This window comes from Macrotis lagotis, chromosome 4 (assembly GCF_037893015.1).
Source record: "Macrotis lagotis isolate mMagLag1 chromosome 4, bilby.v1.9.chrom.fasta, whole genome shotgun sequence".
Lineage (NCBI taxonomy): Eukaryota > Metazoa > Chordata > Mammalia > Peramelemorphia > Peramelidae > Macrotis > Macrotis lagotis.
The window spans coordinates 36,209,178-36,234,973 of NC_133661.1; the positions used below are offsets into that span (position 1 = coordinate 36,209,178).

At 36.6% G+C, this 25,796-nt stretch overlaps 1 pseudogene; it reads right to left on the minus strand.

Annotated features, from left to right (window-relative positions):
- Positions 1-151: 151 nt before the first annotated feature.
- On the minus strand, positions 152-24,852 carry LOC141520742 (cytochrome P450 2C23-like; annotated as a pseudogene).
- Between the last annotated feature and the right edge of the window lie 944 nt (positions 24,853-25,796).

Consider the following 25,796-nt stretch of genomic DNA (forward strand, 5'->3'; position numbering starts at 1 on the left):
AACTGATTTTCTCAAGATGACACAACTTGTTAACACTGAAAAACTGATCAACTTCTCTGACTCAAGACCAAAAACTGTTCCATGCCACCATGGTCCTTTGAAGTCATGAAAAATGTGAATGGACATATAAGCACATATTGAACATGAACAGTTATTAGCAACACAACCATGTTTTTTTATCCTAAAATCCAAAATAAGCTTTATACAGGACAAAATCAGATCATCATTGGGGATATTTGAAGAATACAAACTAAAACGGGTTTGGGGAAAATATTTTATAGATCTTCAAGCAAATTTTAACACTGAGGATGTGACTGGAGATATTGGTGAGAAGGCTGCACAGGAATGCCCGCAATGCATCCCCTCTTACATAATGACATGAAAGATGTCCGTGAGATGGTCTGCATTTTGGAAATTAACACATTTTAAACAATACATGGAAATTCTTCTTTGCCTTAAGCAAATTTCAGTCAAAAACCAAAAATTGTTGAGTTCAGAAAATGTAATCAACTTCTTAATGTACTAAATCAACACTGTCTTCTTTTTTAGTGAGGAACAAAGCATAGCTGGTAAGGTGGTGGAACATTGGTAAACCCAACATGAGTGCTCTTGATGCTTAGTTCCTTTGGATCTCCAACTGGTTTAAGGGTAAAATTCTGTAGTATGGTGGTAAAGAACAGAAATAACTCCATCCTGGCCAGGCCCTCTCCAAGACAAGACCGTTTTCCTAAAAGGAAACACATTTTTGGTAAACTTCACCAAATATCATGGAGTGAAACAGACTCATTAAATCAGAACAATGGTAGGGAAAGGAATAAAAGGGAAGGATGTAGATGGGCAGAAACACTGAAAACTTTTTTGTGAATTATATTCCAGTCATTAATGGTCCCTAGGTAAAGGAAGGAGCTCCCTCTTCACACCATTCTTCCCATGGTTTGCCCTAGTGCAGGGGATCTTGTAGTGGAGTTCCCTGAAAAGAAAGGGGGAAATGAGCCTACTATCAAGGGGCCTGAGAAGACGATCATGGCAATACTAGAAATGATACTGTGCCACATTCCATAGTAGGGCAGCGTAACCTCATAAGAATTACCAGGAGGAGACTCAGCCAGCAGAAAAAGAGGGGGGGAGGAGAATTTTTCATTTAGAGTGAGAATTACACAGGGGAAGAGTTTCTTCTTACCACTGGAAAAAGGCATGAAGTAGTCACTCTTCTTGAACTTCCCATTCTTATCCAGGAAATGCTGGGGATCAAACTGGTCAGGGTTGGGGAACTCTTTGCTGTCAGATAGGACTGGAGACAGCAGTGGGAAGATGGTTGTGCCCTAGAAGGAAGAAATTCCAGAGGAGAATCAGTTATCATTATGATATACCAGTTCCAAGAGTATTCAGTGACTTCTTGCTTGTCTCTAAAACACCATGCACACTTCGTTGTGTATAGTATAGACTGGAATGTCAAGGCATTGAGAATGCAGGCTGTGAAGGCTCCAAATTGGGCTCCAAATTGATGTCGGCATTGTTGTTACCATCATGCACTCCTTTGGGTTCTCATTAAACTGATCCACTGCTGTTACCCATCTAGAAAATTCCCACCATGATTTCATGCCTTTGAAATGCTTATACCTCATTTCTGAAAGGCACTCCTTGCTCGTTTCAGACCTTTAGAATCCCTCCTTTTCTTTAAGGATTGGTTTAGGTATCACCTCCTACAGGAAGCCTTGGCTAAGGCCCTGAGCTTGATGTGCTCTCTCTCCCCTCAGTTCCTTCACACCTGTTGCCTGCATTCCTCTGGATAGGAGACCCCTCTGCAAATCAAATTACAGCTTAGGTCTGAAGGAAAACAATTATACTTTGGATGGACTTTTCTGGTTCCAAATTGTGTTCCCTCTGGGAGAAATCAAGGTCCTTAGTGGTGAAGCAGACCTAATCTTTGCTTATATCGGCAGCACTTGGCCCAAGAGCACTCTGCCTTTCCTTCATTGACCATCAATGTGTTTCAGCCTAATTCCACTTGAGAATCTTACCCTCCCACCAATATTTTTGTTCTTCCTTTTTAGAAATGGCAATTCTTGGTCTCTTTGTCTCAACTCTTAATCACTGAATGGGAATTGCATCAATCAAAATGTGACCTGAGAAAAATCTAGTTTTTTTTAAATATCAAACTTTCTCATTGCCTACAGGGCTATCTCCAGTCATCCTGATCCATATTTATGGCTACTGGATCCAGATGGTGGCAGAGGAGAAAGTGAGGCTATTGAATTTGTACTAATGCCCTAATTTAAATCTGACTCACTTGAATGTTATAATATTATCTCACAGATGTCACGAGCAAAGGACAAAAGGAAAACAAAATCAGTACTCAGCCTAGCAATTCACATGCTTTAGGTTATCAACTGAAGTCTTATAATTGATACTTAACAATGCATTCAATAGGGTATATTAAATATGAAATTGGGTGGGGTGTTCCTTTTTGAGGAGGATAATTCGACTGGGTTTTTGCTAGGAAACTTCAATCCATTTCAATTCAATTCAATTGATGCAGGGAATTATGGACATAGGAGATATTGTAATTAGAAACAAATTTTCTGCAAGGAAAATTAGTGTATGTGACTATCTGAGGAACTCTGTTGTTCAAAATGACTCCACTGTTAAACAGTGAATTCATCAAGATGACCTTAGCTCATTCCCCTTCCTCCAATTTTGGTTTTTTAGTCTCCCTGACCTTAGCCATGGATGGGTCAAGATTTCTCTGGCAGGAAAGGAAATGATGTATTGGACTTAGAGATCACTTATCTTGAGACAGGAAGGACCAGTATGAAGTTTGCCTACTGGAACATACCTGGAACAAGATGCTAGACCACTCCCCAAAGGCCACCCTTGTCCAACTCACTGCAGAAATGAATTTAAGTTATCAGGAAGAAAAGAACCATCTCTTTTCTCTCTTCCTCATACTAGCTTCACCTTGTAAGATGGCTATCTCTCTCTTTCTTTCTTAGGCCATTTTTTTCTGGCCTAGGTCCCCTGGAAAACCATGGGCCTCTATCCTATGTGGCCAGACTAAGCCAGCCCTTATGGCTGTCTATCCTTTCTCTCAATCTCTATTTCTGTGTTTTTCCTCCGTGTTCCTCTCTCTCTCTCTCCCTCTCTCTCCTCCTCCTCCTCCTCCTCCTCCTCCTCACCTTGTTTGGCATATCCTCAAAGTATTTGCTGCCTCTGTAGTAGAAGAAAAGATTTTTATCTGTACACTTTGTGTAAACTTGTAGGCTTTTATATCAGTCGTGGACAATTTAAAATCCCAGGGACGTTTGGGAATTCTTTCACCATTCAAAACTAGAAATCTTCAATTGATGACACTAATTCACCAGCAATGCAATCAATGTTTATCTGGTAACATGTAAAGTTATATTTTAGAGTCTAAAACCCAAGTCTCTACTCTCCATTCCAACACTTTTAAATGATCTTAACAAGTCTTTGCACATGGGGCTTAGGGTATCCATCTGAATAATAGATAATAGTGGTAAAAAATCAACTTCATTTTCTAGAAAGAGGAAATAACATGAGTATAACTTTTGTTTAAGAAATCTCTATTATTTTTCCAAACTTTATCTTTCCAAAATATTGCCGTGATCAATGGGAATCAATGAGAACCAAGGCAAGGCCATACTTTTCTTTCATTCTTAATTCAGTATCCAGTCCAACATAGCTGCATGTAGCAAAAGATAGCCTTAAAGAGAACATTAATATGATTATGCCAATGGGACTTAAGAGTTTCTCTCATCTAAAAGGAGGACACTGTTGTCCTATTCCTACTGACCTTGGGAATAACATATTGTTGGAATTGAGTATCCCGGATCACTGCATGGGGTAGATTGAGAGGTATGAGGTCAATGAATCTTTGCACTTCATGCACCACAGCATCCGTATAGGGCATATCTTGTCTGTCTTTTATAGAAGGAGCTCGATTATGTCCAATCACACGAGCAATTTCCTCATGAATTTTGGCTGCAGGGACAAAAAAGCAGGAATAATGATTGAATGTCCTGGTCTCCTAGGAATGGTCAACAGAGCATGTGTGGAGGATCTGCCTAATGACATAACCTAAGGTGATTCTCAAATGGGTTCAGTGTCCTCCTTCTAGTAGGGCAAAAGTACAAAAGTTTTTTGGGGTGGCAAGGCAATGGAATTAAGTAACTTGCCCAAGATCACATAGGTAATAATTTAGTATCCGAGGCCACATTTGAACTCAGCTCCTCCTGACTTCAGGGCCAATGCTCTCTCCACTGTGCCACTTAACTTTTGAACAAAGGCTTTTACAGTAGCAATGGGATAACTTTCCATGGTTTAGCATAGGAGTCAGTAAGAACCGTGTTTAAATTCTTTTTTATGCATCATATGTATACATTCAGGCAAATCATTACACTTAGCTCAGTCCTATTTTACTCATCTGAAAAACAAAAATCATAAATTATGTTTCTCCTAAAGTTCCCTATATCTCTAAATCTATTATTCCACATTTGAAAATTAGAGGTGATATCCTTACTGCCCTTAGAGATCTTCAAGCAAAATGAAAACTCTGAAATGATTTTGTAGATTTTACATCCTCAGTACTGATGACAGCTGTAATTGTCTAAGAAAGTAGGTGTCTTCATTTGCATTTGATAACAATATCATCCTGACTTGAGCTATTCACTAGGTTATGCATCTGAGCTCCTTAATATTCTATGTTACTAAGGTATAGAATTTCTGTCTTGGAAAGGCCATGCTGTCTGGATACAGAAAAACTTGAGAAGAAATTCTGTTTATAATGGAATGAACAAAGGATCACCCCATCTTTTCTTGAGAACCTCTGGTAGGAAGAGCTCAGGTATCCCCAAGCAGCTGAATGGGCTTTGGATGAATTTTATTGTTACAAGTCTTTCCTTACATGAAGCCTCAATGTGTCCATTTGTAACTTTTATCCATGCTTCCTAGTTCAGCCTACTTGGTTCCTGCAGAACCAGCCCTAGTACAATGTAATCCAATATAGGAAAGGGGATGTTTTATATCTGTCTTTCTAGTCAAAGCATAGAGTAGAGTGTGCACAGTAGGAGCTTTATATGAATCTATTAAAACGAGTAGAATTCCCCATGACACCCTAAAAACATGTAAATAACTATCAGGTCTTGCCCAAGTGTTATATTCTCTTAAATGTGCTACCTTCTGAATTCTTTGTTGATGTGTGTGGGAGTCATGTAAATCCAAGAGGTGAAAATGTGAGGCCTCTGTGCAATATGCAGGGCTGAGAAAGTAAGCCTGATCTGCCAGTATCACAATTCTTGTATACTTTACCTTGGACCTCAGGGTGTTTCAGAAGGAGCAGGAGGCCGTATCTTAGAGTGCTGCTAGTTGTCTCTGTTCCTGCACTAAATAAGTCTGCTGCAGTCATTTTTAGATTCTCCAAGTCAAATTCAGACTGGGGATTCTCTTTTTCCTAAGGAGAGGTACAAAATAGATGAAGAGAGAGAGAGAGAGAGAGAGAGAGAGAGAGAGAGACAGAAAGGAATGTCATTAAAAAACATGTGAAGGACATAAAGGAACCCGTCTCACCTTCATTTCCCTCCCTTAAGAGACTAGAACCTTCCCCTTGCTCCAAGTTTTCATTGCCCAACCATCGACTTGCCTTTCCCAGGCAGTCGATTTCCCCTCAAACAATAAGACAGGCTGAAGAAAACAGTGGATTTTGAATCAGGAAGACCCAGATTAATCTTTAGCCACAAATAAGAGGTCCATGGAAAAGTCATTTAATTTCTCTTTGCCTGAGTTTCCTCAAATGTAACAGGAAAGAATTGGATCCCTTCCAACTCTCTACCTAATATCCATAATACATATTAGTTGATGAAGACCTGATAAAGTAATTTATATAAAATCTTAATAGCCTGGTAAGTGATCCTCATGCTGATAATTACAACTCAAAGCAGAAGAGCATCTTCGGTTAAGAACAAAGAACAACAAGAAATTTCAGACTTTTAGAAGGGGAAATAGAAATAAAAGTTTTGGGATTGGAGAACACAGAAGTTCAAATCCTGTAGCTAAAGAGAAATTCATCTAGTCCACTTGTGACTGATTAGAAATTTTCTTTTCAAAATTTTCCTGGAGTCATCATCCAGACTAAGCTTATTTCCACAAATGCGGAGCTTAGTACTTAATGATGACTTTCACTCCAATCAAGAATATTGTTCCCCTCACATAGATACGAAATGTGAGGGGTGGCTAGGTGGCATAGTGGAGAGAACACCAGCCCTGGAGTCAGGAGTATGTGAGTTCAAATCTGGGCTCAGACACTTATAATTACCTAACCATGTGGTCTTGGGCAAGCCACTTAACCCCATTTGCCTTGCAAAAATAAAAAATGTAATGTGTCTCTAATTTCAAATGAATGTTTTAAGTTATATCTTATCTCTTTTTTTGAGCCATTCAATAAAATTAGGTAGTTACTAAGGTTCATTTCAAATTAAAAATTATGTGAAATTATAAGAATTATGTAAACTCTCAAATTTTAGAGCTAGAGAGAATATTGGAGATCACTTTTCCCAATACATTCATTTCACAGAAAAGGAAATTGAGGCCCAGAGAAATTAAGTAATCTTTCTAAGTCCCACACAGGAGAAAATGAAAAGAAGTAGATGATGGAATGGCCTAAATGGGAGAAAAGTTAATACCAGGTTATCTGGAATGAAAGTGCAGCAATCCACAGTTTAAAAAAAAGGAAAAAAAGAAAACAAGAAGACAAATGGGAAGAAAGGAATGAAAGGAGAAAAAAGGCTAAGAGAATGTTTGAGTTGATTTTATGTTCAAATAAACTGACAGTGAAAATAACAGAAGGGAAATGAGCAAATCATGTATAAAAAAATGAATACAGACTATATAATTAAGAAGAACTTTTCCAATACCTCTGATAAGTGAGAAAAGAATGCAGCAAGTATGATAGGGCCTTCAACAAAACCCTAGAGGCAGCAAGGTGGCATAAAGGACAGAGTGGTAAATTTGGAGTTTGGAAGACCTGAGTTCAAATGCAATTTAAACAATTTAAAATTGGGGTGGCTAGGTTCGTAGTAGATAAAATACCGGCCTTGGAGTCAGGAGCACCTGGGTTCAAATCCCATCTCAGACACTTAATAATTATCTAGCTGTGTGGTCTTGGGTAAGCCACTTAATCCTATTTGCATTGCAAAAACCTAAAAAACAATTTAAAATTTCTAGTTTTATGAACTTCAACAAGTCACTACACCTTTATCCCCCTCCATCTGCTACTTTCTAATATGGGAGTAATAATAACGCCAACCTCTTGGCATTGTTGGGAGACCCAAGTGAGAGAATATTTGTAAATTTCTTTGAAATTTTTGCAGCGTGATAAAAATGCTATAGGTAGTATTTTTTAAATGTTTCACAAGGAGAAGAAGGTATTAAAAGAAGAAATAATGGTGAAGAGCAGGCTGAAAAACAGATCTCAGAAATGAAACACCAAATAGACAATTCATATTATATATATATATATATAGTGAATGTTCTAGACAGTGCAGAAATTTTGACACTCAGAATAGAGACAACAGTTTTAGAGGAACTCATTGCCTCTCTACAAACCAAACTGTTCTAGTAGGTAGAACATAAAGAAATAAATTAAGGATCTTATACATCTAAGACTATAGAATTAATTTTAAACCTTGCACATAATACTTCAACAAGAAAAAGATATTAATGGCGGCTAGGTGGCAAAGTGAATAGAGCACTGGCCTTGGAGTCAGGAGTTCCTGGGTTCAAATTCGACCTCAGACACTCAATAATTACCTAGCCATATGGCCTTGGGGAAGCCACTTAAAACCATTGCCTTGAAATATAAAATAAATAAAAAAAATAAAAAATGAAAGATATTAGAGTTGTTAAAAATTGGTCACAAAATATGTATTGATAGAATTCAGAAGCTATCCATCCAGAGCTGTAGTGATTAGACTTTAGATCTTTAACACTAAACTAGTATTTTGTGAAATGAAAATAAAACTCTTCATCTATTAAGGAAAATAAATTTGAATGGATCAGAACTACTCCTTCTCTCTGAATAGTCAAAGAGACTGGAAAAGAATATCAAAATCAAAGTGATTGGGATACAGTCCTAAAATGAAAGTCAAAGTGAGTCAGCAGATAAACATGAGCAAATAAAAACAATGAAAACAGATAAAACAATGGATTCAGTAGTCTTGTGTTTTTATATCAGTTTATCATTATCTTTAAAAAATCATCCATTGACTCAGAATCAGGGAAAAATCAAAGGTAAAAATGATAGAGGCAAAAGCAAGAAAGTGGCCGTGTATCAAGACGGTAAGGATAGTTTGACTTCAAACTGGAAGAACATTTCAGTGATCTTTGTTTCGGTTCTATATTGATTAAAACTTTTCTCAGTATATTAAAATATGTCATCAACAAATATGGAGAAAATACTCATTATGTGCCAAGCAGACTGCTAGGAAGTAACAACATAAAGGAAAGGATAAAAATAAGGCAGTCTTCACCCACTAAGATTTGACCTTCTACTGAAGGAAAATATCTTATATCAATATAAGTACATGTGTGAGTGATACAAAAGAAGAAAAACACAGAAATTTTGGGGTGAAACACTGACAATAGGAGAAAGAAAAGAAGACTATTTGAATGAAGGAACAGATAACCATGGAAGGATATTAGAGCTGCTGGGAGTTGAGGAGAGAGAATGAAAGCATTCCAGTCAAGGGGACAGACCATAAAACCAAAGAGGTGAAAAATAGGAAATTATCTTCAGAGAATAACAAGGAGGTCAGTTTGTTTGGAGTATAAAGTGTGTGAGGGGAAAATGTTTAATCATCTTAGAAAGGGAGGCGGGAGGCAGATTTTGAAGGGTATTAAAAGCCCTTCCATACAGATGAATTTCTGTTTCATCATAGGAGTCCTGAAGCTTCCTAATCATTGGAGTGACCCAGTGAGTCTTGCACATTATTCATGTCAACTCTGTGAATCTTTGAAGAATGAATTGATGGTCTTGATATGTGGTGAGCTGTTAAAGAGAATTTTCATTGTCTGGAGAGGTAATTGTGACCTGATCTGAGGGGTTGTGGTTTTGTTACAGAGGAGAAAGAATTAAAGATACTACCATGAAGGGAGTTGAGGAAAGAGAATGCATTTACTCTCACTTCCCACTCCCACTCCTACATTATCCTGAGGTATTTAGACAGTTCAGATCCTGTTCAATCCTGTTTGGCACTCCAAAAATGATTTTTCCTTAAAGGGAATGTGTAATTCATTGGAAAGGAAGGAAATAATTATTTCTTAACCACCTACAATGTGCTAAGCATTTTACAAATACCTTATTGGACTTTTACAATCTTGCATCTTACAGTTGAAGAAATGCAGGTAAACAGATTAAGGGATTTCTTTAGACTTAGACTGCTATAAAGTATCTGATTCAAAAAAATAAAAACGAGACCAAAATTTAACTTTGTTGATATGAATACCAGTTAGCAATATTTTCCTTTTCATAGGAAGAATAAATAACTCTATTAGATTCAGAGCTTGCCTACTTAGCAAAAACATTGAGAAACATCTCTTAAGGAGATGAATCTTAATGATGAAGATTATGATGTACCACATCATATCCCTCACCCATGCTATCTCTAGGAGGATTTGGGGGGGGGAGCTTGCATATATTAGCTTCCATATATTATGAAAAAGTATTTAGTACTTCAAAAGAATTCGAACAAAATAATTTATCTGACTCCACAGATGAACACAAATCTTTTTTACTTCAGGCCCAGTACACTATACATATTACCATCTGGTTTCCTCTAGCAATAGTCTGAACAGAACTCTGTAGATTTGAAGCATATTTAAGTATTAATTAAGTAATTAATTCAGAGTATAGAATTTCACAAACATTTTGTTTGCTGAAATGGTTTTCAGTTTCCTAGGAGATTTTTCTATCTTATTTTTCACTTTCTTGTGGGGTAAAATTAAGTTTGCCCTTTTCTTGAAATTAAATAAATTTGAGAGTCTTTAGACTGCTAATTATAGCTAGCATTTATAGTATTAACTATTTTTTATGTAATGTCTGAAGGTTAGCAACTTACATTAGAAACATATTATTTTATTTTCATACCTCCCTGGGAGATAATGCTTATATCCCAATTTTACAAATGGGAATAATAATGCAGGCAATGGGGATGTAACTTGTCTATGGTTACGTGGATAGGAAGTTTCTGAAGCTGACTTTGAATGTGTCTTTCTGACATCAACATTTATCCTGTTGAGAACTTACACTGTATATACTTGTGTACAGATTATTTCCCCCATAAGAATGTAAGCTCCACAGAGGCTGGAGGTGTCTTTTGCCTCTTTTTGTGCCTTTGGTATTTAGCAAAGAGTCTGGCACATAGTAGGAGCTTGGTAAATTTTCATTAATTTTTTCTATTATCATTCTCAAATATAGCATCCTTATCCAACAGAAAAGACCAGATCTACACTTCGTCACCTAGCAAAGCAATCTCATTTCCCTTATAGAAGAAAGGTAAGGGACAAGGTCAGACCAAAAAATCCAAAACAAAAATACCAAATCAATGGTATCCGTAGGGGCACAAATACTTTGAGACTTTCTCTGATATCCCTTCATGTTTTTTTTAAATGAATGGTCTATAAGAATCCTTGGCACATCAGTCTTGCTCAATGACAAAGATGCTTCCCCCACATATCCTACCTGCTGCATTTTGGAGAGGAAGCAGTCGATTTAGTCTTGAGGGTTGTTGGGGTCCAGTATCTTTTGATGCTCCTTCACTCTTTCCAAAACGAATACTTTCAGTTCCTCAAGATTTTTGAAAATCCTTCTATGTTGTCCAGGCAGGTAAATTCTAAATGGTGGTAAAAAGTTGTAGAGCTAACCCCACAAACCCAAACAAAAGCATGTCAGTTCACTGTCATGAAGAAACAACTTTAAATCTCTAATCATAAATTACTATATTTTATTTAAAGACCTTATATTTCTTGTTAAACTTCATTAAATTTTTCATTAACAAAGATTGTTTTTTCTCTCATCTTCACCACACATTGGGAAAGGAAGGAAAATAAAGCCCTTTAAATCTATATGAACAGTCAAGCCAAAGAAATTCCCAACTTGGCAGTAGCAAGAAATTTCTGTCATATTTTTTAGCTTGAGTCCTTTCCCGCTCTGTCATGAGGCAGCTAGTATGATTCATTGTGTTTCCTCTAAAGTCATCTTGGGTCTTCACACTGAAATTTCTTTAGCTTTGCAGGGTATTTGTCCTTCCAGTGTTTTTATTATTGAATTAATTGATTCTTATCACTTTGCTATTACTCAGTTGTTTGAGATACAGCTAACTCTTTGGAACCCCATTTGGTGTTTTCTTGGCAAAGATACTAGAGTGGTTTCTTATTTCCTTCTGCTCACTTTACAGAAAGAAACATGGTTACTTAACTTGCCCTCAGTCATATAGCTAGTAAGTGTCTGAAGCCAAATATAAACTCAGAAAAATGAATCTTCAGGTCTGGCATTTATTCATTCTGCCACTTAACTGCCAACTTTATTGCCATTTATTCATAAAGCCTTTCTAGGTCTGAAACTTTTATTTTTACAAAATAGTAAAATTCCATTACATGTGTTTACCATAATTTGTTCAGCTCTCTCCTAATTGATGAGTAACCCCTTAGTTTCCAGTTCTTTACAATCACAAAAGGCAAAATTTTACATGTAGTTTTTCATTTTTCTTATTTTCTTCTTTTTTAAATATTCTCTCCAAGTACACATCAAGTATTACTTTAAAGGATATACATGGTTTACTAATTTGGGAGGGATAAATACAAATTCTTTCCAGATTGCCCAGAACAGTTCACAGGTACACAAAACTTATGTCTATATGTATTGGTTTTCCATAGCCCCTCCAACATATGATATTTACCTTTGGCTAAAAACATTTTCAAACATTTGAAGGAAAATCAGAACTTATCCACATTTTTGACAAAGCCATTTGGGAACATTTTTGTAACTTCTTAAGTGCTGTAAATTGGCAGAATGTGTTTTTAAAAGAATCCATTTGGGAAAGATTTGATATTCTATTGAAAGATAGAAAGGTTTTGGCAGCCCTCAACAGAAAAAACAAATTGTGCTAATGGGACAGAGTATGTTTCAGGCTTATATATAACAAAGGTAGGATAGTCAGAAGCCATTGCCCTCATTGAGGTTAAGGGAATAACAATCTTAATTCTCTGACTGAAATGGGCCTAGACCAGAGAGAGAAACTTGGATAGGCAACATTGCTTCTTTCTCCTTCAGAGATGGAATACTGGCAGAGAACAGTACTGCCAAGTTCTATGGGGGATGGTGATTAGAATTGGGGAGATGATGAGAATTAATTAGAAACTTTAGAAAAAGGAAAGTTCCAACCATCGGGGAAAATCAGCTGAGAGGCAGAAAAAATTCTCTGAAGAGCTGAGTAAAAAATCAACTTCTTTATATTTTCTTTTGATTTCAGTTAAGCATTATCTCTCCATGTCCCTGTTATTTAATTTTTTTAAAATAACTATAAAAAATATGAATAGTTCAGAAAAAGAAAATTGCAACATTGTCTATATCCGCAAATATGTTTCATTTAGCATATTCAATCTGCCACATACCTGCCAAAAAAGTGAATCCTCTGTAATAAGTGTTGGTCTTTGTAGTGATCAGAATAATTAAGTCTTTTAAAGTTTTTTTGAGTTTACAGCATTGTTACAGTGGGATCAAAAGATCTCCTGCTTCCATTTATTTTACTATGAATCAGTTTACATATTTTTTGTTAGTTTTGTTACTTCCTTCAGAAAATGATTTCGTATTAATATGACATAATTAATATGACATATTTTTCAACCATCCCCAACTTCATGTATATCTACCTCAATTTCCAGTTTTCCACCACAGCAGAAAATTTCCTATTTTCTCCAGGACTTCCTTTGTCAAATGTGAATCCCAATGTCAATAACTGATTTTTTTTAGGTTTATTAATAATTAGACTGTCACATAAGCTTGTTTCTCTTTGCAATATATCTCTTCAATGTCACTGACCTATTTATTGATTTTAAAATTAATATCATGATTTCTTTCTTGTCAAAGTCAGTCTGAATCAGTGTACAACATGGAAACAATGCAAAGACTGACAAATTGCTTTTTATGGGGGTGGGGCCAGGGAAATAAGATGGGGGGAAATTGTAAAACTCAAAATAAATAAGATCTTTAATGAAAAAAATTAATATCAAATCATTTTGAAACCTGGTATTTTTAGGTTAGCTTCTTCCCCCATTCCCCACCATGATTTTCCTTGAGGATAGTGACATTTTCCCCTTTATATTAATTTGACCATTTTCTTGTATTATTTAGTAATCCATACTTATATAAAGAAATGAATTGTGCTAGTATAGCCATTTTTATCATATTAGTTAAACTATCACTAAGAGCAATTAGGATTCCTTTGGTTATTTAGGTCAGTCTTCATTTCCACATTAGAGAAGTTTGCAGTGATTATACAGAAAAAATTCCTATGAGCATATTGGTAAGTAGACTGTCAAATATTTTATATGTTCTGTATATTAATGGAATTTCTTTTTCTGTCTCTTCCTGCTTACTTTTGCTGACAAAATATGGCAATGTTGGTGAATTGTGTGGATTTAATTGATTTTTACTAAAATTACTGATGGAAAAACCAGTTTGGAGTGAAGCAGGAATTGATAAGTTTCCCAATCCAAGGTTCTCCTATCGTGTCTAGTCCAGGCATGGAGGTAATTCTGAGCTGCCAAAAGATCTGGAAGATTTCAAACCAAAGCGTTCAAGAGAAGCTAGGCATGCTTGTATTGCTTTTTGTGCTTCAAAGGAAGGTAAGCAGAGGGTATGCTGTGTAGTGAACTTTCTCTCCATAAGTTCAACTAAATGGGTTTGTGCTAATCAATTACTAATCTATGTGGGTGAATTCAATAAATACATATAAAGTTCCTAATCAATGGGGATATTCAGGAAGATACAAAATTTATGAAAGATATAATTCCTGGTCACATGACTTCATTTTAGGAAGGAAGAATAAGTAAACATGTACAGATGAACTCATAAATAAATAACACATGATTGGTGCATCAGATTGATGCTCATAAATTTTCATGGAATACCCCAGAGAATAGGATATTGCTCATTGCAAGGACTACTATAGGTTTCATGAAGTAGAAGGCTTGTGAGCTGGGCTTTAATGGGTAGGTAGAATATCCTGAAGAATATTCAGGAAACAGAGAACAGGGGAAAACAAAGCCACAATGTGAAGGAAGTACTGGCTTTTATTGTAAATCTGATAATGGTCCAGCCTAAATAAGGCATAAAGTACATGAAGGGTATTCACATGTGGATAAAGCTGGAAAATTAAAATGATGCCCGCTTTGGAGGTTCTGGAATGCCAAAGTGCATACTGTTTGCTATCTCTTGGGAAAGACTTGCTTATTTATCTTTCATTTGTACACTTTATACTTCCATTCTCCAGCTGGCATTGGTGGTTATACAATAAATAAAATGCAAAAGGGGTACTGAGTGGTCAGTAGGATAGTCTCTAGCTCCTACAAAATTGAAGATGGAAAGTCATCATTTCATGAATTTTACACTGCTCAATTTCCTTGCAAAGAGGTAGGAGATTTGAACTGATCATGGTGATGAAATCCACCATGTCAGCAAAAGGACTGAGACATTTAAGATTCTGTTTTTCAGCATAGATGACTAGATTTAGAGTCAGATGAGCTGGGTCAGAATGTATCCCCTGTGACAAACCAAGTCACTTGAAGTTAATCATGCCACTTCTCTGAACTTCAGTTTCTTCTTCTCTACAGTAATAATAGTAACAATAATAGCAATAATATCTAGATTTACATAGCACTGTATAAGGGCCCAAGGCACTTTATTAATAAATGTTATTAATATTTTATCTTATTAATTTATTTGACTGTCACATTAATGTTGTTAGCTGGTGCTTTTATTATTCCCATTTGGCAGGTAAGGAAACTGAAAAAGGTGTAGTGATTTGTCAGAGGTCATACAGTTGTTAAATGTCTGAGGTCAACCTCAAAGTCATTCCCCCTGACTCCAGTTTTAGTCCTCTATTCACCTAATTAGGTCTATCTCTAAATCCTTTGATCTTGTTATTCTTTATTTCAAGGAGAAATCAAAGGAATAGCCTGCCTGGCCATTTGGTGAGCTGCTCTAAATAAATCCCATGAACCTTCTCAATCTACCCCAAATTGGCCAATGTCTCAAAACTAATTTTTCCAGTTCCGTGTGACCCACTGAGGGGTCTAGAAGCTAATATTTGAGTTAACAGGAAATCTAATAGGAAGAGGTAACATAAAAATGATGACAAAGGGATAGCAAGGAATACAATCAATTCAATTCAATTCACATTACGTTAATAAAATTTATCAAGTATTTGTTCCATGCTCATTATGAACCATGTCCTGTGCTAGGCTATAGAGTCATAGATAGCAAGGAAGTAGCCCTTATCCTCAAAATGCTTACATTCCACCAGAGAAGGGTTCAGCTACAGTAAGTATTCCAGATTGTAATGAAGCAGAACATGGGCAAAGGAAAAGAAAATTGGGTTTTTCTTTATTTAAGGCAATGGGATTAAGTGACTTGCCCAAGGTCACACAGAGAGGCGATTATTAAGTATCTCAAGCCGGATTTGAACTCAGCTACCCCTGACTCCAGAGCCAGTAGAAAGTTGGTTTTTTGGTTAAATGAGGCTCTTTAGTTCTGGCTTCAATGAATGAAGGCTTTTATCCTGTTTATCCATTGTGGAGGCTGGGCCACAGTATCTCCAGAGTTGGCAGAAGTTATTGCCCTCAATGGTTGGCCCCATCAGCTGTGGCTAACTGTCCTCCCAATTCTCCACAGAATCTCCTGAGACTTTTTAGTGATAATTGCTTTAATTGGCTACATCTATGAACACCACCCTACTTGGGGATCCAGGGCAAAATCAGACATTTTTCCCTCCAACTTAAATTTTTTTATGACTTACTTCAGATACTTACAAAGAAAAGAATATCTACCTAATATCTTATCTGAAAACTAAAGATTTTGCAGATGCTATTGTTTTGTATGTGTGTATGTCTGTTTGTGAGAGAGTGTGTGTGTGTGTGCATGTGTGTGTGTTTGTGAGTGAGCACATGGACGTGTGTGTGTGTGTGTGTCTGTGTGCTTGAGTGATGGGAACCTAGCTAAAAGATGAGAGCCTATGAGATACAGAACCTGTGGCTGAACCTCTGCATGTAGCCACAGATTAAGGACATAGCTATGATCTTACCTGTGTCCATGGTTTGTTAAACAGATGAAAGTTTTCATTTAACAAGTTCATCAGATAGAGAAATTTCTCATCATTGTACTTGAATCGATCACGGAAGAGGACAGAGCAGATCACATTGCATGGGGCACAACCAAGGATGAAGGTGGGATCAGTGGGCTGACCTAATATGGAGAAGAGTTACCTTAGTACAAAAAAAGTATTTTTAATTACAAAAATTCCAATCTGGTGGGTCCAGGCTTCTCTTCTGCTTATAACTGGATGTGGTGTTTAGTTCCATTTATAGGGAGTCTAAATAAGCTTATAATACCTGAGTACAAGAAAAAAGGAGGGAATTTGATTTTCCAGCAGAATGATTACTGATCAGTGAAGCAAGACAGAGACTTTTAGAATGACTTCCAAAGAAAGAAGTATTTAGGATTGGGAATGAATTGAAAGCCAACCCTTTGTTTTCCTGAGCTCCTCCACCAGGCATTGGGCTTCTTCTTGAACTCTCTCTTCAATGCTTCTCTTCCCCATCCCAAAGTTCCTCAGGGTCATGAGGGAAAATCTTCGGATTTGTTTCCACCTCTCTCCATGACTGAAAACGACTCCTGACAAAGGAGAAGAAGATGACACCAATTATTCTGACATTGGACATAGGGGAAGGACACAGTGTGTGTGATGGTATGGAGTTTCTAGTTTACTTCATTGATCAATTTTAATTTCATTCATTTCAACCCAAAGTGGGATGGCAGCATGGTTGATGTCAGGCTGTTGTTTATTTTTCCCTTTGTTCTCAAGAGGAACATGATGTCTGGGAGTTGATGCCATGACATGTAACTGAATTGGATTTAAGGGAGGGAGGGTTGTACAAAGTCACCAACCTCACATTTTCCCTGAGAGTCTTCTGGTTCCATTGAATATAGATATGGGTCAGCATATGGATCAAGACATGGAATGCACTCTGAGAACTTGGCCTTTTTTTAAGTTAAGGTCTTTAAGAGGTCTCAATTTGGCAGAAGAAAAGCCCTTTCTGTGATTAAGGATAGGTAAGAAAGAGATGAGGCAAGTTTCATCTAGACAAAATAAAATCAAATTGGTAGGGGAAGACCCTCAGGATTTCTAGTCGAAACAAATAATTGTGATTTTTTTAAATTTCATTTTTTATAATGGCAATGGGTTTAAGAAATTTGGCCAAGGCCACAAAGCTTGATAATTCATTTGTGTCTAAGATCGGATTTGAACTCAGGCCTCCTGACTTCAGAGTTGGTACTCTATCCACTATACCACCTAGCTGCCACTGAAATAATTGATATTTGCATTTACTCTGAATTAATTAGGGTCCAAACAATTATCAATTAAGCATTGTCTTTGGACTTATTGTTAAACAATCAGTGAGAGGAAGAGTTCAAACCTTGGTCCTTAATGAACCATGATATCTTGGGAGGTTTCAGTCATTAAAATTTACTTTACTTTGAGCTAAGCTCTCACAGTTGTGTGTGACTCTCTATGTGGAGGAGAGAGAGAGAGAGAGAGAGAGAGAGAGAGAGAGAGAGAGAGAGAGAGAGAGAGAGAGAGAGAGAAAGACTGAGAGGCAGAAGAGATGGACAGACAGACAGAGAGATTGGAGGAAAGGAGGAAGGAGCAATGTTACCCAACTGTCTCTCAACACCTTCTGCTCACAGTGGTACCTACATGAAGGTCTTGTGTTAGATATTGGGACTAGAATAAAGGAAAAAAGAAACCAGTAACTATGCTCCAGAGGTTACATTCTGCTGCACATGCTCTGCCATACAGTTTGTTTTTCTGGAATTCTTTTTAGCACACTAATTTTACCTTGTCCTCTGGCAACATCTTCGAATATTGGCATATCTCCTCTCTCCATAAAAGCTTCTCCTTGATCAATTAGAGCTTCTTTCATAATGTTATATCCATGTAGAACCACAACACGCTGGGTTCCAATATAAAGAGTATAAATGGGGCCATATTTTTCAGCCAGCTGTGAAAAGAATGCCAAGAAATAGGGAGAGGGTCACTGTAAAATTTGAGAAAGAATTCAACCAACAGCAACTTCATAAAGTGACATAGGCATATGCACAAATTTGTATCTGTTTATGAATGGGACCAATGTTGTTAGTGAATTCTGTGTATACAAAGCCATAAACTGTGGAATATTAGCATACAATGCTCATTCCTTTTAGTTTAATCTTTTGAATTGTTATATGGCCCAGTATTTTTCTTGATAGAGTTTCAGCATGTGCTTGATGGGTACTTTCTAGCGTAAAGAGATTGTGAAGGCTGGGTGGATGGATCGTGGAATATTTATAGCAGGGCATGGACAACAAAGTCACATAGGGTGAAACTGGGATGCCATCTGCTCAATAAAGCAATCTTTTTTCCTCATCTCAGAAAACATTTGTAATTCTTCTGTCATCAACACTCAATTACAAGTGATCTCTCCAAAATTACTGATGGTAGCTGAAGAGTCAAACTGATGATTTATTTCAATCCATTTTGTACCAGACCTCCTTACAGTATTTGACACTGTTGATTGCCCTCTTCTGTTTTAAACTCTCTTCTGCTTTTCTTTAGGTCTCTCTCTCTCTCTCTCTCTCTCTCTCTCTCTCTCTTTCTCTCTGATTGTCTCTGTCTCTCTAATTCTGTCTGCCTCTTTCTCCTTGTCTCTTTATTCCTCCTACTAGTGTTAATGTTCCTCATTGGTCTGTGTTGCTCAAGCATACTACATATTGGACTGTGGGGTTTCCATCGTTCTGACAAGATTCATCTTCTCTTTCTGTACTCTCACTGAGTAACTTCATGGACACAATGAAGATAATTCATAGAGTTCTACATTTTGCCCATCTATCTCTCTTGAGTATCCACAGGCATCCCACACTGAATAAGTATAAGATAGAATTCACTACCCTAACCATAAAAGTAAAGCCTCTTACAAATTTTATTACTTCTGTCTGAGGTACCACTATACAAACAGTTCTTGGTGTTAGGTTTTCCGATGTATTAACTGAAATTTCCCAGGTATTGACTTAAATTCCCCAGATATTAACTTCGAAGTTCTTCTTTTGATACAAATGAGATACCAAGAAACAAAGAATCAAATGAGACAAACTTGCCCTGGGTGATTGTGTTGTCATTGTAGCCTCTTAGCTTAGTGTTAACCAAAGGGTAAATCTTTTTACATGTATGTGCCCGTATTGATTGAAAGCTCCTTGAGGATGGATAGTATTTCCCTCTTATGTTTGCATTATCAGCACCTTGGATAGTGCCTGATCAGTAGAAGGTATGTAATCAGTGCTTGCTGATTGACTACTTGAAAAATTCAATTAATTAGTCATCAAATGAACAAAAGCTGTGAAGCTCCTAAAGGAAGATTTTCGGAGAAGGAGAGCATATGAAATAGATGGAAATCTTTGACCAAAACCCTCAAATTGTCATATTTCTAGATACGTCAATGAAACTACAGGTGTAATTTGGCTCATTGATAAGAGGGGGAAGAGGGAGTGGGAGGAGAGAGTTTTTTATATATTTTATATTATTTTAAATATTCTTTTAATGCATGAGAAATGACTCAGAAATATTGGACCATGAATTGTGGTGGAGTAAGCAGGGCCAGTAATATATGTTCCATATAATGGTCCCCTTGGTGAATCAGGCTTTTCCTTTTCAAGAGTGATTGGAGAATAAAGACATATTAGAAACAAAATAATTTTGAGAGGAACAGGTCAATCTGATAATAATCACATAAAATATTCCAAATAACTAAAAATTAGAGAAATTCAAGCTAAAATAATTCTGATTGACAAAGTTGACATAAAAGAAGAATGCATATATGGAAGGAGCTTTGGAGGGGGAAAGGTACATTTTGTGTATTATCAATGGAGCTATAAACTGGTCCATCAATTCTGCAAAGAAATTCCCGCAAAAGTTATTCTATGGTAAATATTATTTACTCAAAAAATAGCACTATTTGCCCTTTACTCCAAGACATTAAAGAAGAGAAAAAGTAGATATGTTTAAAGATGTGTGATTAACTATACACAAAAGTATATGTATGCATGAATATGTATGAATTGAGTCTGTGTGTCTGTTTGTGTGTTTGTGTGTGTGTGTGTGTGTGTATACATACACATACCTATATAGGTATATATATTTTTATATATACACACATAGATAAGTATGTTCAACTTGTGCATATTACATATAGACAAATTTTTATAGTAGTTCTTTTTTCTTTCTTAGAGATTTTATTTCAGTTTTACAATTTTCCCCCAATCTTACTTCCCTCCCCCCACCTCCACCCCACCCCCACGGAAAGAAATCTGTCAATCTACTTTGTTTCCATGTTGTACATTGATCCAAATTGAATGTGATAAGAGAGAAATCATATCATTAAGGAAGAAACATAAATTATAAGAGTTAACAAGATCAGACATTAAGATATCTGCTTTTCTTTCTAAATTAAAGGGAATGGTCCTTGAACTTTGTTCAAACTCTATGGCTCTTTCTCTGGATACAGATGGCATTCTCCATTGCAGAAAGACCAAAATTGTCCCTGATTGTTGCACTGATGGAACGAGCAAGTCCATGAAGGTTGATCATCACCCCCATGTTGCTAGAACTTCTTTTTATGGTGGCAAAGAATTATAAATTAAAAATAGACCCTTGAATTGGGGAATGACTAATGAATTGCAGTAGCACCAGTTTTGCTATTATCTATGTTTTGACAGTTAGGATTTGTTGGGAGAAAATTTATGACAACTGATACAGAATCAAGTGAGAAAGTGAATAACAATGTAAGTAATAAAAATTTTGTAAAAACAAATAACTTTGCAAAACTTGAGAACTAGGATCCACACACAAAGCATTTAACTTTCCAGGGGACTTATGAAGAACTATGCTACCCACACCTCAGGAAAGAAACCAAACACATTCTAGGTTCAGAGAGAAAAATTTTTATAGAAAAGGATTAAGTGGGTATTTGTTTTGTGTATCTGAATATTTTACACAGGGATTTGATATTCTATGGGAAGTGGGAGCCTGGGGCATGAGGCAAAAAGATCTCGTTTCACAAAAAAAATCATAAATAATTGAGTAAAATTAACTGCTATTTTACTATTTCCTTACTTCTCTTGAGCATCAGCTCTCAATGAGTAACCTTTGCCCATGATTTACAAAACATGAGTCATTCTCCTTTGCAGAGAAAACTGTTGTCAGTTAAGAAATGATCAGCTTTGCCTCATCTCTGTTGCCATTATTGCTCACATATGCCAAACAAGCTCCCTTTCCCTTATTCAATCCTAGTTTTATGCAAAATAAGTTTTTTTAAAATATCCTATTTGTTTTCCTCCTTTTGCTAGCACTCATGACATTAGTTTGTGTAGATTGTGCTATGCTCTTAGGTCCATTCTCTTTCCAAGATCTGTTAATTTCTTTTAAAATAACATTAAATTGAATCCTTTTGATAATCTAGCATGTTCATATCTCTGTCAAAGAAGGTCATGAAAATAATCTGGTGGCTCTTGGTAATCACTGTGTCCTTTTCTTGGTATCTTCAAATACTGTTTCTTTTCAGTCTTTTTATTTTTTTTGGTGGAAATTGGGGTTAAGTGATTTACCCAAGGTCACACAGGTAGTGAAAGTATGAGTTCACATTTCAATTCAGGTCCACCTGACTCCAAGTTGGTGCACCATCCACTATACCACCTAGCTGTCCTCAAACTGTTTTTTGTTAATCTAGTCTCACAATTTGCTGAAAAGTAACATAAAACTCCTCGGCTCTTATATTGTAATCAATTTTTTTCTCTTTTTGAAATTTGACTTTGGAATGCCTTAAGGCTAATGGCTCCATTAGACTTCAAGAAACAATTAAACAAAGAAAAAATCCCACTCCCCAAAAATGGAGAGAAAAGTACCCAGGAACTTGAGTCATCATGAAATCTCTGGAGCCCATTTTCTTCTTGGTTAATCTGACTCTGGTCTCTTCTGGTTCTGCCCTCTACATAACTGGCTGCTTATTCTCAATTAGCATTGCTGGATCATCAATAAGACTATTTCCTTGTGTCAGGAAGCTAGGTGGTGCAGTGGATAGAGCACCGGCCCTAGAATTGGGAGGACCTCAGTTTAAACCTGGCCTGAGACACATGACAATTGCCTAGCTGTGTGACCTTGGGAAAGTCACTTAACCCCATTGCCTTAAAGAAAAAAAAAATGAAAGACATTTTTGGTCTGTCTCTACTCCCTTTGAAATTTCACAAAGTGACATTGTACTCTCTAAGTGACCTCAGCACGTATAACATCAATGAAAATTTCTAAGCAGAAGACATATTCATTTGACTAATTTTATCATTTTTACACTTCACATATGCAGGTGTCTAGAACTGAATTTCTCAAACTGAAGATTCCATTGGTATTTTGAATACAATTTGTCCACAATGCAACACATTTGTTTCCCCTGAAAATTACCCTTTCCTGCAAAGTTACTCATTTCCCTAGAAGACAAGCCATCTCTTGAAGATTTTTCCATCACCCCTGATTTACGGCCATGGATAGATGTTTAGCTTTCTATTTTTAATTACATCAATTTAGCTATGATCATGTCTGGTAGATTTGATCGTCATATCTAAAACGTTTATTTTAACTTGCTTCTTCACATCTTTAATGATCCAATTATGATCCTCATTCCTAATCCCTCCTTCAAAACCTCTAATAGGCTTGGGAGATAGGCACCCAAACTATTTAACTCAGCACATTACCCTGAGGGAAAGATCGAATGTGCTAGAAAACTCAAACCATCACCAAATTTCCTCAGAACCTGATGGAGACAGTGCAGGACTATATTCAAGAGCCTTTATGGTTAACCCATTCATGTCAATGATCCTGTTCCAATATTATTGGATTTGATTTTAATTCATGTCAAAAGTCATAATTTAAATGAATAACAATCATTGTAGAGAAGAGATTCACATTCCTCTTCCTCACCACCACCAATTATCTGAGAAGCAGGTAAGCCCTACATTCCTAGGAGTGACAGCCCAACCCTGCAGACAACTGTTCCTTTTTCCATTCCATTCTTCCCCATCATCAGCCCTAGACGGAACCCCCTTGGAACTTCTTCTGTAGGTATTGAAACCATAGCTACTGAAAACTAAAAAAGAAATATCTGGCCATAAAAGAACTGGTCATTATGCAATGGTTCATTATCAGAAAAGCTAATATTTTTATCATCAAAAATGATATTGAAAGTGCTGCATTACCGCTAGTTTTGTTCTTTTATCCAAATAAACACAAGGCTTTTCCAACTTACATACAATTGAAATCTTTTAGTCTATTAGATCCTCACACATAGCAGATATTTAAGAAATGAAATTTTTATCCATTCTCTCAATGACCTCCAAGGTCAATCCCATGCTTCTAGCACTGCAATGAATAATCCAGAAAAGTAGCAACTTAATATTCCTGTTGCACAGTTCATACTATGTCACTCCTCTACTCAAAAGGTTGCAGGAGCTCCCTATTCATTCCTTAATGTGGTTCTTAAATGCCTCCACAGCTGGCTCCAACCTATTGAACATCTTTCTTTTATATTACCTTCTTCCTAAAGTTTACATTCTTATCAAATTCCCCCAATGGCTATGTTATCTCCCAACTCCTTACTTTTGCCCAGACTGTCTCCAGACATCTACTTTGATGTCATTCCCATCGTAATTCTTCCAATAAGAATCTATTACTTCCCCAACTTGAATTTTTTTCTGGTCTTCCAATTTTTAGTGTTTCCTCTGTCCTCTAATTACCTGCAGTGTCATTATCTATGAATGTGTTGTTTCTCTCTAGCAGAAGGTAATCTCCTGAAGGACAGGAACTATTTCCTTACAAGCAAAGATTATTACATTCACCATTTGGTTCTCTCTTGTGTCTGGCACATAGTAGGTACTAAAGAAGGGCTCATTAGTTGAATTTTAATTTTTTTAATTTCTTAACCTTTTTGCGTTTTTATCTCCGGAGCCTAGTAAAATGCATTATTAATTAATATTGATCCTACTGTTGAATTTCTTCTTATGATGCTACTACCAAAGTTTTGACAAAACAATCAATGCATGTCTGAAATCATTGCTAATGAGGTAGCAACCATAGAGTCCATGACTCACACCATCCCTGACTTAGGACATTAAATGACTATGATCCTTGATGCAATGATTCATGTGAAACCGTTGTGTCTCCCCACCACCACCCAAGCAGCTAGATATTCAAACCCCAAATTCAGCCCTTTTACCCGTGAGAATGATGCAGTCATGTTCTTAAGATCCAATTGCAGGATATTGCCAATAAAGGGAAGAGGAGTGGGACCTGGTGGGAGTTTCCCCCTTTTGAATCCATAGCTCCATAGAGAAGAGAAAATCAGGAAAAAGACACAAGCCAGTAGGGCAGGAGTGATAAGTCCCAAAGGATCCATTGTCCTGTTGGATAATCCTACAGCTCTCAGAAGAACGTTTTCAGATGCCAACCTTTTATACTCAATGGTAGAAAAAAGGGGTGGGAATGTCCAGCCAATAAAGGATTAGTCCTTGTGGAAAAACATGATTTGTTTTCCATTAACTTTGATTAGTTTAGCAATCAAGAGGTTATTAAGGAAATGTCTACTGATATGTTCTTTCAGAATCTGTCCCTGACCCTAACCTGGCATTAAATTACACAAGAGGAGTGAAAGAAGGAAGAATTTGGTCAAGTCATCATGTTGGGAGTGATAGGCTAACAACATCCAATTTTCTGTTGTTATATGGAAGTGTTGAGCTAAGATGAAAAGGAATATACAAATTCAGTCTGAGAGAAGCTGGGCATGGAAACCAGATTGCCATATCCTGCAAATCTTGACTTCAAAGTAAAGAAATCAGGTGCTAATTTCATACTTCTTAACCTTCATTGATTAATTGAATTCTTTTAACCAATAGACATTAATCTGACCTGCCTTCTTTCTGTCCTCTTTAATTAGTTAGTTATCTATCCTGGGATCCTGCCATCTATCTAACCCATTTTTCTTTTATCTCTTCTTGCTTGGACCTTTGCTGACTCCAAAATGCTTACATCCTTGAATGTCTTCTAAGCTTTCATCTTGATGAGTCTGATCCTTCAGGTTGGCCTGATTTCTGAAGGCAAACCTTCATGAATTTCCTGCACCATTTTATCTTGGAGAAAAACCACATATTTCTGATTGACACTGTAGCTATAGGTACTTTTATTCCTTTTAGTCTTCCTCTTTAGATTGATATGGAACACAATTCATATTGACTTCGGCTTTCATATCAGGTATACAATGATGGGTATCACATTGACATGGATGCTTTGCCACATGTTTGACTTGTCCATAGGTCTTTAAAGTTCCAAAGGTAACATAGTGTGCCATTAATGAGCAGCCCACAGAGAACACGTCAAAAA